Source organism: Balaenoptera musculus, chromosome 10 (assembly GCF_009873245.2).
Source record: "Balaenoptera musculus isolate JJ_BM4_2016_0621 chromosome 10, mBalMus1.pri.v3, whole genome shotgun sequence".
Lineage (NCBI taxonomy): Eukaryota > Metazoa > Chordata > Mammalia > Artiodactyla > Balaenopteridae > Balaenoptera > Balaenoptera musculus.
Genome location: NC_045794.1, coordinates 57,703,851 through 57,717,469, shown reverse-complemented (window position 1 = coordinate 57,717,469; position 13,619 = coordinate 57,703,851). Strand labels below are relative to the sequence as shown.

The 13,619-nt window shown below is 39.6% G+C and overlaps 1 protein-coding gene across 1 annotated transcript in view; it reads left to right on the top strand.

The window, feature by feature from the left end:
- The first annotated feature begins 352 nt into the window (after nucleotides 1-352).
- Nucleotides 353-13,619, top strand: part of PTPRR (protein tyrosine phosphatase receptor type R) — a 380,848-nt gene continuing 367,581 nt past the window's right edge. Inside the window, exon 1 of the mRNA XM_036867331.1 lies at nucleotides 353-635. The gene's annotated coding sequence lies outside the window, so the exon portion shown is untranslated. The remainder of the gene's footprint in view (nucleotides 636-13,619) is intronic.

Here is a 13,619-nt window from a genome sequence, read left to right as displayed (position 1 = left end):
TTTCCCATTGCCACCTCTTCACAGAGCCCCTCTTCTGCAGAACATGGTTTGGGAATTGCTGATGGACTGAGACCCAAGGGACGTTGGTATAACGCACAGCGTACTAGCAGGGTGGCTTCATAGGTGGGCAACCTGGGCAGTCCTACAAGGCCCAGCTCTCAGAAGGGGCCCTGTGTCTGGTTAACGCTCTGCTGGCACCATCTAAGTGTTTACTGTCTCTGAACTTGAGTTTTGCAGGTGAAGTCCGAACGGACACTGGAGCATGCGCAAAAGCAGAGGCGTGGCACGGAGCGCAGCGTGCGTACAGGAGGGGCGAGGCCCTCGCGGCCCCGAGCGGTGGACCAGGCTTGCCCGGCGTTCGTGCGCCTTGGGCCAGTCCGGGCGCCCGGGGGTTCGGAGGAGGCAGCTGAGGCTGGAACCTGGCTCCGGACTGACGGGGCCCTTGAATGCAGCAGCAGTGGCCGCCGCAGCACCCTGGTCCCCAGGAGAGAGGAGGGCTCCACTTGGGGGCAGCAGCAGGACAGGGTGGGGGGCCGGCTTGCCTCTCGTTCCCGTGGCCAGTCTCCTTCCTGTGGCGTCTGCAAATGTATTAACTTTCAGGCCTGAGCATTGGGACAGGACCTGCTGGCACTCAGGTAATAAGCTAGTCAGCAAATATTACAAAATAAAATTGTTCACATGGATAGCCCAATAAAGCATAATCGGAGTTGCCAGAATTCTCAAAAGATTTCAGAATCTCTGGTTTTGAAAACTTCTGTGACATTGCAAAGCAAATTCTACATTTGTAGACTTAGAAGTTAAATTTAAAGATCGTCACAGCCATTGGAAAACAATGCTATTTTCGAATAAACCTTTGGATGAACCAATTATTAAGAGGAAGACAGTTTTAAAAATTCCTCGTGGCTGGAGATAGAATGCACAAAGAGGCACTTTGAACTATGCGCAAATCATGAAGCCAGTTTTGGGTTTTGGTACAAACTCCACAAGTTACAAGAAATGTCAGAGGAAACGTTAAAATGCCGTTGTATAAATTTACATTGACATCTAAATTCAGACTTACGTGAAACTGGTACATGTGAAGAATTAAATCTTTCCGGAAAATTGCTCCACAAGAATCATTAGTTCTAGATGTACTAAAATTTATATTTTGAAATAATTTATCCAAAATTTATTTCTTTGTTGTCACAGTCTATAAAATATTCTTAACAGCTCTATTAGCAGTTGCATTAGCAGAAAGATCTTTCTCTAAATTAAAAATTACCAAATTATCTGTGGTATTCCATTTGCCAAGAGTAGCTGACATCACTTTCAATTATATCAATTGAAAATTAAGTTGCTAACTGTATAATTTTAATGAACTAATAAAAGTAGTTTCAGCAATCCAAGCCAGAAAACTTTTACAATTAATCAAGATATAATATAAAATATTATTTTAAATTTTATCATATAAAATTATAAACCAAAATGATTTTTTTGCAATTTGTAAGTTTATGCTGGGACTCATATATCACTATTACCCTTGTTACGTTTTATAAATATTAACATTTTTAAGGGAAAACTTTGTGCTTTTTTTAAAAATTGAAGTATAGTTTATTTACAATATTATATTAGTTTCGGTGTCCAACGTACTGATTCAGTATTTTTATCGATTATACTCCATTTAAAGTTATAAAATATTGCTATATTTCCCTGTGCTGTACAATATATCCTTGTATCTTATTTTTTGTACATAGTAATTTGTACCTCTAATCCTCTCTCCCTATTTTGCCCCTCCCCCAATCCCTTTCCCCACTGGTAACCAGTAGTTTGTTCTCTGTATCTGTGAATCTGTTTCTCTTTTGTCATATTTATTCATTTGTTTTATTTTTTAGATTCCACATATAAGTGAAGTAATACAGTATTTGTCTTTCTCTGTCTGACTTATTTCACTAAACATAATACCCTCTAGGTCCGTCCATGTTGTTGCAAAGGGCAGAGTTTCATTTTTTTAAATGGCTAACCTTCCATTGTATGTATACACCACATCTTCTTTATCCATTCATCTGCTGATGGAAACTTAGGTTGCTTCAATACCTTGGCTTTTGTAAATAATGCTGCTATGAACATTGGGGTGCATGTATCTTTTTGAATTAGTGTTTTCATTTTCTCTGGGAGTGAAATTGCTGGATCATATGGTAGTTCTATTTTTGTATATTTTTGTGCTTTTATTGTACTTTCCCCCTGCTTTTTGAACAAGGCGTCTTACATTTTCATTTTGCAGTAGGGCCCAGCAAATTATGTAGCCAAGCCTTGATACTGGGCATGAAATGATGAAACAAACTTGTTCATGCAACTTCCCTGAAGGGTGTTTTGAAGGAAGTGTCAAGGTAGTGGACAAATGTGTGATTTGTTTTAGGTTTGGATTCTGTAGCAAAATTTGCACTTTTTACCAAGCAAGCTTTAAAATCCTTCTCACTTTCATAGCACATAAGAACCTGGAAGGCAATGTTGGCCAATAGCTGAGAACATAGGAGATACAAAGAAAAGTTTGCACATCTGGCATTGTCAATAGAATTATTAGCAGTTGGTTTCCTTCAAGAATTAGAAAAGTCAAGGTCAACTCCTGACAGGGGAAATACAACAGAGTTCCCTAAATGAGAAGACGTATCCTTAGGGTTGTGTACTTCCAGAATGTCAAAAGGATGACTTTTACGTAAAGCCTGAGAATAGGTGAGGTGGAATCTTGGGGTGTGTTTTTGTGAAAGCTGTGTGTGTGTGTGTGGTGTTGTATGTGTTGTCATGGAGGTGGCGGTGGAGATGGTGGTGGTGATCATGGAAGGGATGACTTGCCTGCGGAGATAAGAGGGCACAAGAGCATGAAGGACCTAACAGGCCATGTTATGGATTTGGGGCTTTATTTTAGAGAATCGGATGGTCCTATAATTCTGGAAGCAAAACACTATTTTTTCAATAATCTTTGGCTCATAATGTGATGTGGAATAGTTTCCCACAGCATATTTCAACAATAATTTACTAAAGAGAACTGTTGATTGATGACATCATCTTTGTGAATCAGGAGGTGCGATGAAAATTATAGCTTCCTTACTCTGTGAAGAATTTTCACAGGTTGTTTCCCATAGGAAAAATTGGGCCAGTCTTTGTTCTAAGAAAGCTCCATGACTACGTGGGATGCTTTATGGCTTGTTTCACTCCCTTTGATGAATGGATAAAGTGCTTTGAGCAGGCAACCAGAGCAAAAGCTGCAACAATGAGCCTGAGTAGATGAGAGGACTAATTTTAATATCATGATTTTATATTGGTGAATGGTTTCCCAGCCCTGACATTATGTAATAGATTATACAACCTCGGTGACTACTGATAAACTTTGTTTTTAATGTGACCAAACATTGAATTAAAAAATTCAGGTATAAGGAACAGGACCTGTAACCCAAGACATTTAAGCAGACTTAGAGGCATGTCCTAAGAACTTAAAGAACTCTCAAATTTGCAAAAAATACTAGATTATTTAATTTTTTGAATAATTCAGTAAAGTATAACAAAACTATAATGTGACATCTTGAGAGCTTAATTACACATTCCGCTCTAAACTTCTATATAATTTTTGGCCAAGAACCATTCACTGTTTTTTCATTACCATTACCAGCACTAGCAATTGGCTTTCTTTTCAGGACCATATTCCACCAAGAAACAAAACTTTATTACTTCTCAGGAAATGCTGAATAAACGATAATGAGTAAAACAGGAGAGGCAGATTGAAATGCTTGAAAAACACTGGCAGTTGACATAAATGAAAAAAGAGAACCATTTTTAAAAATTCAGATGACTATTCTTTTACTTTAAGAAATATAATGATTCAAGTGTAATAATAAAAAGCAACTTAACCTGGTTTCATCTGGGAATAATACAGAGTAAGGAGTGTGGCAAACTAAAGAGTACACATCCAGCTAATTCTTGCCACATAAGAATTTTTTAAGAGAAGTTATAAATATTTTCTTTTTTTTAATTAAAAATAATCTGACTTCTTTCAGTTTTTAAACTTTGGCTAGATTTTTAAATGCCACGAAAACCAAACAAAATATGTCAGCAGGCTGATTAACCCCAGAGGCAGCCAGTTTGTGAATGCTTGAATACAGAATAATCCAGGCCCACTGAGATGTTATACTAGACAGTTTACTAGACCGGTGTTCTCCAAAGAGGGATATGGAAGGAGAAAGGGAAGAGGGAGGGGAGAGAGAGAGACACCAAGCTCAAAATGTTTTATTAATAAGGGTGAGCAATCAAAGAAGTTTAGAGATCCTGGCTGTGCTAGACTCACCAGCTTTAGCACACCAGCCTTACGACTCATGAAATTCACATTAATTTCTCAGCAAAATTAAAAAAAACTACTATAAACCTTCGGGGTAGCTTAAGACCACCTGAAACTGCATCTATAAAATGCCATGCATCTATTATATCTTAATTGTACTACCAATCAATTATCTTACAGAAATCTAGGACAAAATTGAAGGCTGTTTCTTACTTTAAGGATGAGGAGATTTAACTCATATCAGTGTCAAACTAGAACATTTCTTTGATGGAACAATATCTGTTTTAATTTTTACATGAATTATTAGGATTATAGACTAGAGAACAAATGAATTGTTCTAGTGACCTTTGGAAATATGGAGAAAAACTCATGCACAATGTTTTTCCATGAGAGTAGTTTTCCTTATTAATTGCCTAGAGCCCTAAAGAATTATTTATCCAGGGCCTACTCTATCACGCCCTTATTTTATGGAGCTAAGGGGAGGCTCACAGAGAGCAGACCTGCCCTGTGGTTTTTCCATATTTCATTCTGTTTTCTTTTCAGGGAGGGAGTAAATCTCACTGTGATCTCACTGATGAATAGGCAGTCTTCAGTCTGGTAGCATTAAACAAGCACCTGTTCATTCTGATGATTTTATGATGGCTTGTTTCATTTCAGTTTATTAATACATAAAAAAGTCTGAATAGTTAGAAGTCTTGAGCCCTTCCTATGTTACTGCTGCTACTAGATAGTTATATATATCATGTTGAATCTACATAAAAACACCAAAAGATTGATGTTACAATCTCCACTTTATACTAGAGGAAAATAAGCCTCAGAGTGGAAAACTTCTGAAAGCCACAGAGCTAGTTAGTGGCTGAGCCATGATTTGAACTTGGGTTTTCCTGACCCTGAAATCTGGGTTCTTTACATCATACAGCACTGTCTGTCAGTTTACTCAGTGCTTCTATTGATTCCAAGGTGCTTTTTCCCCCTCCATTTTAACATCTCTGAAATAGAGATTCACTTTACAATTAATATAGGTCATAGTTAGCAGCATTTTTTGTTCTTTCTTAGTGTCACATAAGATAAAAGTGTGTTTTACAATTAATAGAGTCTTTTACTTTATGAAGTATGGTAAGCATTCCAAGATCTGGCAGCTAGAGAATGATGGAACTATGATCTAAACTTGGAAGCCTGGAGAAGGACAGGGAACAAGATTAATAAAGAGAAGCCCTCTGGCTTCCCAATTTCCCTTTCTCCCTCCCTCCCTCTCTCTCTGCACCACCCTCTCTCCTTTTCTTTTACAAAAGAGCACCTTGTTTCTCTGGAATCTCACTAGTCCAAACTGATGGTTGACCCTGGTTTCACGAAGATATCAAAGCTCTCTGTCTTCACTGGGATCGTGGTCTATAGACATTGGTGCCGTGAGGAGCAAAGGCTGAGGTGGCTTATTTAACAGGACAGGGTCTTCTCACCTGCTTTTCCCCTGATCTGCAATTCATGTATTGTAGATTAGATACTACTTTCTGTTACTGTTCACTTGAGATTTTACTGTGTTTACAATTGGAAAAACTCACTTTGAGAGACAAGTGTCTCTATTCCCACTTTTCTTTCCTCTAATGTTAAAGCTCTGGCTCCCTCTGGTCTAGATATATGAGCTCTTAGCTTATCTATAAAACAAAACCTAAAGGGTGAGTGTAAGGGAACTGGTTGTTCAACCCTTTGTACAGTCTCTATTTTTAACACTTTATCTTCTAGAGTTATCAAAGGGATGTTTATATCAGTTGAGGTTACTTTACCAAATACACTTTTTAAATTGCTTTAAAAGTTCTGGTGACTCTCAGTTGCACAGAGAATGAAAATGCAACTGCTCAGGTGTTCACCTCAAATCATCCTTAATTTGACCTTTCCCTGCCTGTCTGGCTTTATTCCACTGCACTGTACCCTCCATGCCATCTAAGTACACAGCAGCCCTAACGGAGTCCCATCATTGTACTTCCTCTCCTTTCCTTTGAATCACACTTCACTGACCCATCTCTGTCTTCGCTCCAATCAGTGGTAAATGTTCTATTTTTTACTTTCTTGTCAGTTGCTTGTGACCAGGAGGTAGATGGTCCTAGAAAGGAAAGGTAGAACATTCCTTTTCTAATTGCTCAAAGCATTTGATTGTCATGTGACTCTTTCCTTGGAAGATACAGCAAATTGACTTGCAATCTAAGAAACTCTTTTCATTCTCTTTATTTATGAATTTGTGATTCTCTGATTTTCAGCTCACTTATGCTTTCCTCAGCCATGACGGCCTCGTTCTCAGGTGCCTTTGAGGATTCGTGCCTCCCTGCTCCTGCTTCCACGCGCCCACCAGAATTTTTTACTCTCCACCGTAATGCTTACCCGCTAATTCTTCCCACCTCGTGACAGTAGCCTGTGCTTGTTAGAATTCTGAGTATTGGAATTTTAACTACAGTCTGCATCTCCTGAGCTTTCAAGCATCACACTTGCCAGGCCTTCATTTGAAGGAGTTACCATTTTTCCCGATAGCACATGCACGCTGAGTCAGATTTTGAACACATTTGCCAAGGCACCTTTCTTTTTTCTTTTTTTTAACACACACAAAGGAATACACTCATATATTCCCTTCTGTGGGGAAAATGAGCACATTCATTCATAAAAAACATATAGTAAATTATAAAATCAAGGGGTTTTTGTCATTGTTGTTTTTCTCTTATCCTCTGGCAAAGAAAACAAACAAACAGAAAAGCCGAATGCCAAAAGTGATGATGTAGCCAAAATTTTAGTACTCCTTTGAGTAAGAATCTCTAGGATTGTGGGCTAGAAGAGTATTGGTAGAATCTGGGTGTTGAGAAACTTTAAATGACCGTCATGCTAAGAATTCATGTTACATACACGTACTAGGTTTTTCATGTGGCTGATAGTCTTGTCAGTAATAGGGCATGAAATATACTTCAAAATCCATTAAAATAATTGTTTGGAAAATCAACCTGCTGCTTCATCAGGTGTTTGGTCTTTGGGGGGAAATGTGCACTTTATAAAATGATGGAACTGTCCTTGCATTAAACATAAATGGAAAGGACCATGTTTTGAAAATCATTTCTAAGGCACTGTATTAGTTACCTATTGCTATATAACAAATTATCTCAAAACTTAGTGGCTAAAATCATAATAAACATTATCTCACACAGTTTACGTGATTCAGAACTTTGGGAGTAGCTTAGCCGGGTGTTTCTGGCTCAGGGTGTCTCTTGATGTCACAGTCAGGATGTTGGCCAGCGTACGGTCATGTGAAGGTCTGACTGAGGCTGCAGGATCCACTTCCAGGGTGGTCCACTCGCATGGCTGGTGTATTGGTGCCGGCTGTTGGCAGGAGGTTTCTGGTCCTCACTATGTGGACCTTTCCCTAAGGCTGGCTGAGTGTCCTCAATATATGGCAACTGTCTTCCCCCAGAGATCACTGCAAATGATCCAGGAAGTCAAGATGGAAGCTGTAATGTCTTTTAGGACTTAGCCTTGAAAGTCACATACCATCATTTCCACAATATCCTGTTTGTTGCTCAAGTGAGCCCTATTTATTGTGAAAGGGACTGCATAAGGGCATCCATTGGGAGTCATCTTGAAAGCTGACTACCACAATTACTCATTAATTTATTAATATGTTGATCAAATTTCCCTGAGAGTGTCTATTGTGTAAAAGTGTCTGGGCTAGCTCTGGCAGTAGTTGCAAAAATTTTGTTTACTTATTTAACAAGTTTTTTGTTAGTACCTCCTATGTGCTGGGCATTCTTTTATGCATTGAGTATTTTGCAAAGAGCAAAACAAATCAAGTTCTGCTTCCTTGTAGCTTATATTTTAGTTGGGGTGGAAAAGAACAGTGGATAAACAGATAAATGTGTAATGTGTCAGGTGATGATGAATCTATAGACAAAAAGCAGATTATGAGAGAGAGAGAAACTAATAGGAGGGTAGGTCCTATTTTATATGGGTGATCAAGGAAGGTTTCTGTGATAAGGTACCATCTGTGCAAGACCCTGCTAAAGTTGCCCCTACCTTCTAAGGTGGCCCAGGTGCTGGGGAGAGCAGAATGTTTGAGGCAGAGGAAGCGTTCAGTGCAAATGTTGGTGGAAAGATGCATGGAAGAGCAAAACAGTCTACAAGAAGTTCTTTATAAAGGTCTCCTTAACTATGTTAGGGCTACTAGTAGACTTTAAGTCACCTTTGATTCTTTTCGGTTTTACTCCTTTTAAATCTAAGTTCAACACTTGAAGCCTATTTAAAGAGCAAGAATGTCCTTACCATAAAACTCAAACCCAGTTTATAAATATTTTTTATTCCCCTCGTGTTGGTTTACGTGGCTCCTTAGACCAGTCTGCCCAGTGGCTGTTTCAAATCTCTCCATGGTCCTCAAGCTCCAGACTCCAACTGAACCATGATTTTCCTCAGTAGCTTATCACTTACTCTCCTTGAAGATCAAGGCCATCTACCAGACACTTTCTCTTTGCCTCAAAGAGATGGAAACTTTAAGTTCCTTATTTTATGTCTTCAAATAGAGATCCGCCATCCTTTCCAAATGTTACCCCTTCCACCTGCGCTTTACGTGTACCCTTTCACATGTGTTCATGTGACTTTGGCCTTAAACCACTGTCTCTTACCTTTTTCTTCCAGTTTAATTTTCTTTCTCATTGCTCACTGCTCCTTTCCTTCTCTTGAAAACAGTCTACGGTTTCTACTTTCCTTAGCAAATAATTCTTCCTTCCCGCCTTGTTATCTTATGTCATAGTTTTTAGTGAGGCCAACAGAGTCACCTGAAGTATTTGGTAAAAATGCACGTTTCTTTCCCAGATCTGCATAATCAGATTTTTCTAGGGGGTGGGGCCAGCAGAGTCTATTTGAAAAAAGTTCTCCATATCATTCTGATGAGCAGCTGTGTTGGGGAACTGCTGGTATATACTCTTTGATTTTTTTTTTTCTCTTACAAGATATTAATTCATTTTCTTACTGCATGCTAATTCTCAATTTCTTTCCTCCATCAAAACTCATTTCTCACAGCGTTCCAGTGGTATCTCAACATTCAAAGCCAATGACCTTTTCTCAGTCTGTGTCGTGTTTGTATTTAATGCATCATTTGATCTTATTGACTGTCATCATCTTCTTGGAACTTTCTCATTTCTCTCAAGTTCCATAACACTGAAACCACAAGGTTAAGACATTAGAAAGATTTGACATAAGTTGTGATTACTATTACCATTTTATATCTATAAAACTCAGGGATGGAAAAAGTAAAAATAAATCATTGCCTGAACTAAAGGTAGATATTCTTGAATCCTGTTTTTCTAAATGTCCTCAAGAACATTTGGGACACTAATTATCTTCTTTTTTATTTCATCATTCTTGAGTCTTATTGCTTTCTAGAATCCATCTGAAACTTAATATATGTATAGCTACAACCTTAGCACAATAACATTTCTTTTAACTTGTATATTAGGAGACTGTTTGGTCAAAGACCAGTGATACTTCCTTCTACATGCCAGATCCTAAGCTAATTAATTCTTTCAATGAGTCCATAAGTGCAAAGTTTAGAACTCTAAGGCATAGTCATTAATTAGAAGGTTTTCTATTTGAAGACCTTTCACCTTCTACTTTCTATTCAAGATTATGTTTATTAATGTGGTAGAGATGCCTAGCTGTCTACCAAAAATACATGCTTCCCTTTCCACATGGTGGAAAGGGAAGCATGGGAAAGGGCTGCCCTGTCATTGACAGCATCTGCCAGCCTCCTCCCATCTCACCCCCTCCATATATCAAGGTGTGGCCTCATGACTAGTTCTCACCAATGAAATATGAGCAGAACTGATGGAGCATATAGGGTAGAGGTTTTAGACAGCAGATGAGTTTTGAGTCTTGAAGAGATCTCAGAGACCCTTGGGAATGATGGATCCACAAGGTGGAAGGGAGTCTGGGTTCCTAAACATCGTCCACAACCAGGAACATTCTCACTGGAATGGTACATGAGCAAGAAATACACTTTTGTTGTGTTAAGCCATTGAAACATAAATATTTGTTTATTTGAGCAATAAGCTGTCTTATTCGGTCACAATGAGTTATTGGCCTCATAATGAGCTATAGTTTCTCAGTCATTTGCTGGTGATTTTTTTTCTCCAAAGTTTCAAATTTCTGAACAGAACTAGTGATGCCCTCTCCCTACCACCACCTCCATGTAGGAGGTACAGACAAAAAGGAAAAAATGATAAAATGACAAAAGCTCAAGATCCATGGCCTATTCACCCAAATTGACCAGGGCTCCCCTGGCCAATTTCCCTAATCCCTCTCTTTTCCTCTTTTTAAAGTCAAGTCATGTGATATAATAAAATTGTCGTTGACTGGGGCTAGCAAAGCACACAGGACTCTGGACTTGATTCAGTTCTACCGTGAATTGTGCTGCATGGCCTTACATAGGTTTTCTGACTACTCTGGGCCTCAGTTTCTATCATGTGAAGTGAGAAGGTTAGATTGATAATCTCCAAGTTCCCCTACAAATAATACTTTAAATAAAGATATGTGCAATGCTTTTAAAAGAAGACTAGATAATTATTCCATTCTTTAAAAGTAACTCAGCTAACCCTTTTTTTTTTAAAGATTTTTTTGACGTGGACCATTTTTAAGGTCTTTATTGAATTTACCACAATATTGCTTCTGTTTTACGTCTTGGTTTTTTGGCCACAAGGCATGTGGGATCCCAGCTTTCTGACCAGGGATCGAACCCACACACCCTGCGCTGGAAGGCTAAGTCTCAACCACTGGACTGCCAGGGAAGTCCCTGAGCTAACCCTTTCTAATAGCATATTTTAAGAAAGGCACTGCATTTTTCACTGTGAGGGAGAAAATAATAAACATTACTTGGCTCTGGGAAAGTGTGTGTGAAAAACAGAAAACTTACACAATCAATACAAATAACTATAACTTCTCAGTTGGTTAATAAAAGGGGGTCAAAGTCCTGGGAAGAAGCATAGCTTACACCCTGAGACGTTGGGTCGATTCTGACCCAGATCTTGAAACATCTGAGTCAAGTGTTTACTTACTCCAAGTGTAGTGTAGGTGGAAGGGCTGGGCTGAGACAACTAGCGGTAGGGACATTACTTTCCTGGCAAAACGCTTAGAGTGTCTCTTAGCCCAGGATCATCCATGGGCCTTAGATTTCTTGCAAAGTAGTTCAGATTTCAGATCATCTAAAATTCTTGGAGAGGCCTAAAACCACACTGGCTTCTGTGAATTCTCTGGATCAACCAAGAATTGTGGCTTTATGCAGTGCCATCATTCCCAACACTGGGTGCTGCAGGGGAAAGTATGAATCAAGTACTATGATTTAGCTCCAAGTGGACCCAGTGTTGCCCTTAGGCCTAGGACCTAGGCAGAAGAGGCAAAAAGGACCCCTACCTTGAGCCTCCCCCACTTTAGAGGCCCCCCTACATTAGAGGGTCCTGCACTGGTACTCCTCTGGCTATGTTCCTCCCCTTGAAGCAGTCAAGGGAATGTGCCACAGACCTCAGAGTCCCCTGCCCAAATGGCTCTGAGCTAGCATCCAGGCCTGGGAGGGCCTCTTCCCACTCAGTTCTCCCAAAGATTGCCCGTGCTGCCAGTGTGTGCCCCCCTCGGCTGAGATGTGGCCAAAGGGTGGCTGTTTTCAGGGCCGTGGATAGAGTTCGCACATACTGGCTGGGGAGTCCACACACATGCAGGTGTGGCCCCTCACGGCGTTCGCGAAAGGTGGGATAAGTCACTGCAGGCAGGAGGTCAGGTTCTAGCGTGGAACTTTGAGGAGTCTGAGAAACCTAAATTCAAACTGAGCTTCCAGACCACTGTGAAGGTTTATTTGTCCAGCTAGCAAAAATGAACGTGTTACCTAATAGAGTGTTAGCTTAGTGTCTGTTAGGTATTTGGCTTATGATGTCTGGATCTCCATTTGCACTGTTACTCTGGAGTCCATGAATGCTAGGAGTGGGCCTGAGTGACCAGCGTTGTGTGACTGCACAAGAGGAAGTTGGATGGTACGTTTGCCCCAAAGCATTTACATTGATCTCTTCACCTGCACTAAGGCCCCTAACTTTCCTTGGACAAACTCAGATCAACACAAGGTATGTGTGTATGACTCAATTACACAGATTTTACTGGGTTTTTTTTTTTTTTATGCTTCGTAGAGTCAAAGGCTTTGCTCATGGTGTTCAATAAATAACAGTTGTCAACAGGTGTGATAGTCGATGCCTGCAGAATCAGTTTCCTTGTGGTTATTTAGACATATTGTCTCTCAAAATAGTAGTTCTGTCTAGTGTTCCAGAGATTCACTTGGCTGGGAGGTGTTCACATCCTAGTCTTAATCCTCAAATTCCTGCCTATCAGTTCAGTCTTACACTAGTCAATTCTGGGGCAGCTGTTCAAGCAAATACTACTGTGGAGATCCACTCAAGGGATTCTTCTTACATAGCTGTTTGAATGCCAAGGTAGGTGTTAATGGAAAGTGATCTGGATTATCTCATGAGTGTAAACCTGTTACTGTAGTTTTCACAGAGTGTGGGTCTCTGGTGCAGGTGCGTTAGTTATAGCCTAGTTAAATATCATTACCCTATAAATCAGTGCATACAGTAGGTCTGAGTATATTAGTGACTTTTTGGGTGGGCTAAAACTGACTGGAGGTGGAGATCCAAAGGGGTGTGTTATTTTTCTCATTGACAGTAAATTCTAAGGTCTTTTTCTTTAAGTACAGAATTGAATGAATGAAAACAGCAGATGGTAGTCAATCCTTTGTGGCTCATCTAAGCAACTGAGCTTTCCCCAAAGCTCTAGAAAGGTGCTGATCTGTAGGGGTGGCAAACTCACTGGCCTATGATAGGGGCCAAGCTTTAGGGATTTAAATTAATGCGAGAATATTTAAGCCCATATTTCACCTCTAGTCATTTATAGTCACTTTTTTAAAAAAAAAGACTGCGTTGCAAACAGTGCTGGTTGGGCTTGTTTGTACCCTCTGACTTGGAGGTGACCTCCATGGTCTGATTTATGATTTCCAGCACACTGAGAAAGTTTCTTTTGCCTTAAATAGCTCCCTTATATGAATGGAACAGTGCTTGAAATTCCACTATTATAAAGGCATTCTTTCAGATTAACCAATCTCTCTCTTCATACACTTCAAAAAAAATAAAAGAATATGTCTTGATAGGTATTTATATCAATAATTTTTTCCTTCATGAGTGTTGCAGGGCCCTGATCTCAAAAGAGGTAGGGCACTGTTGCAACAAAGAGGGGCAGAAGGAGATTAGGAAACAGAAAT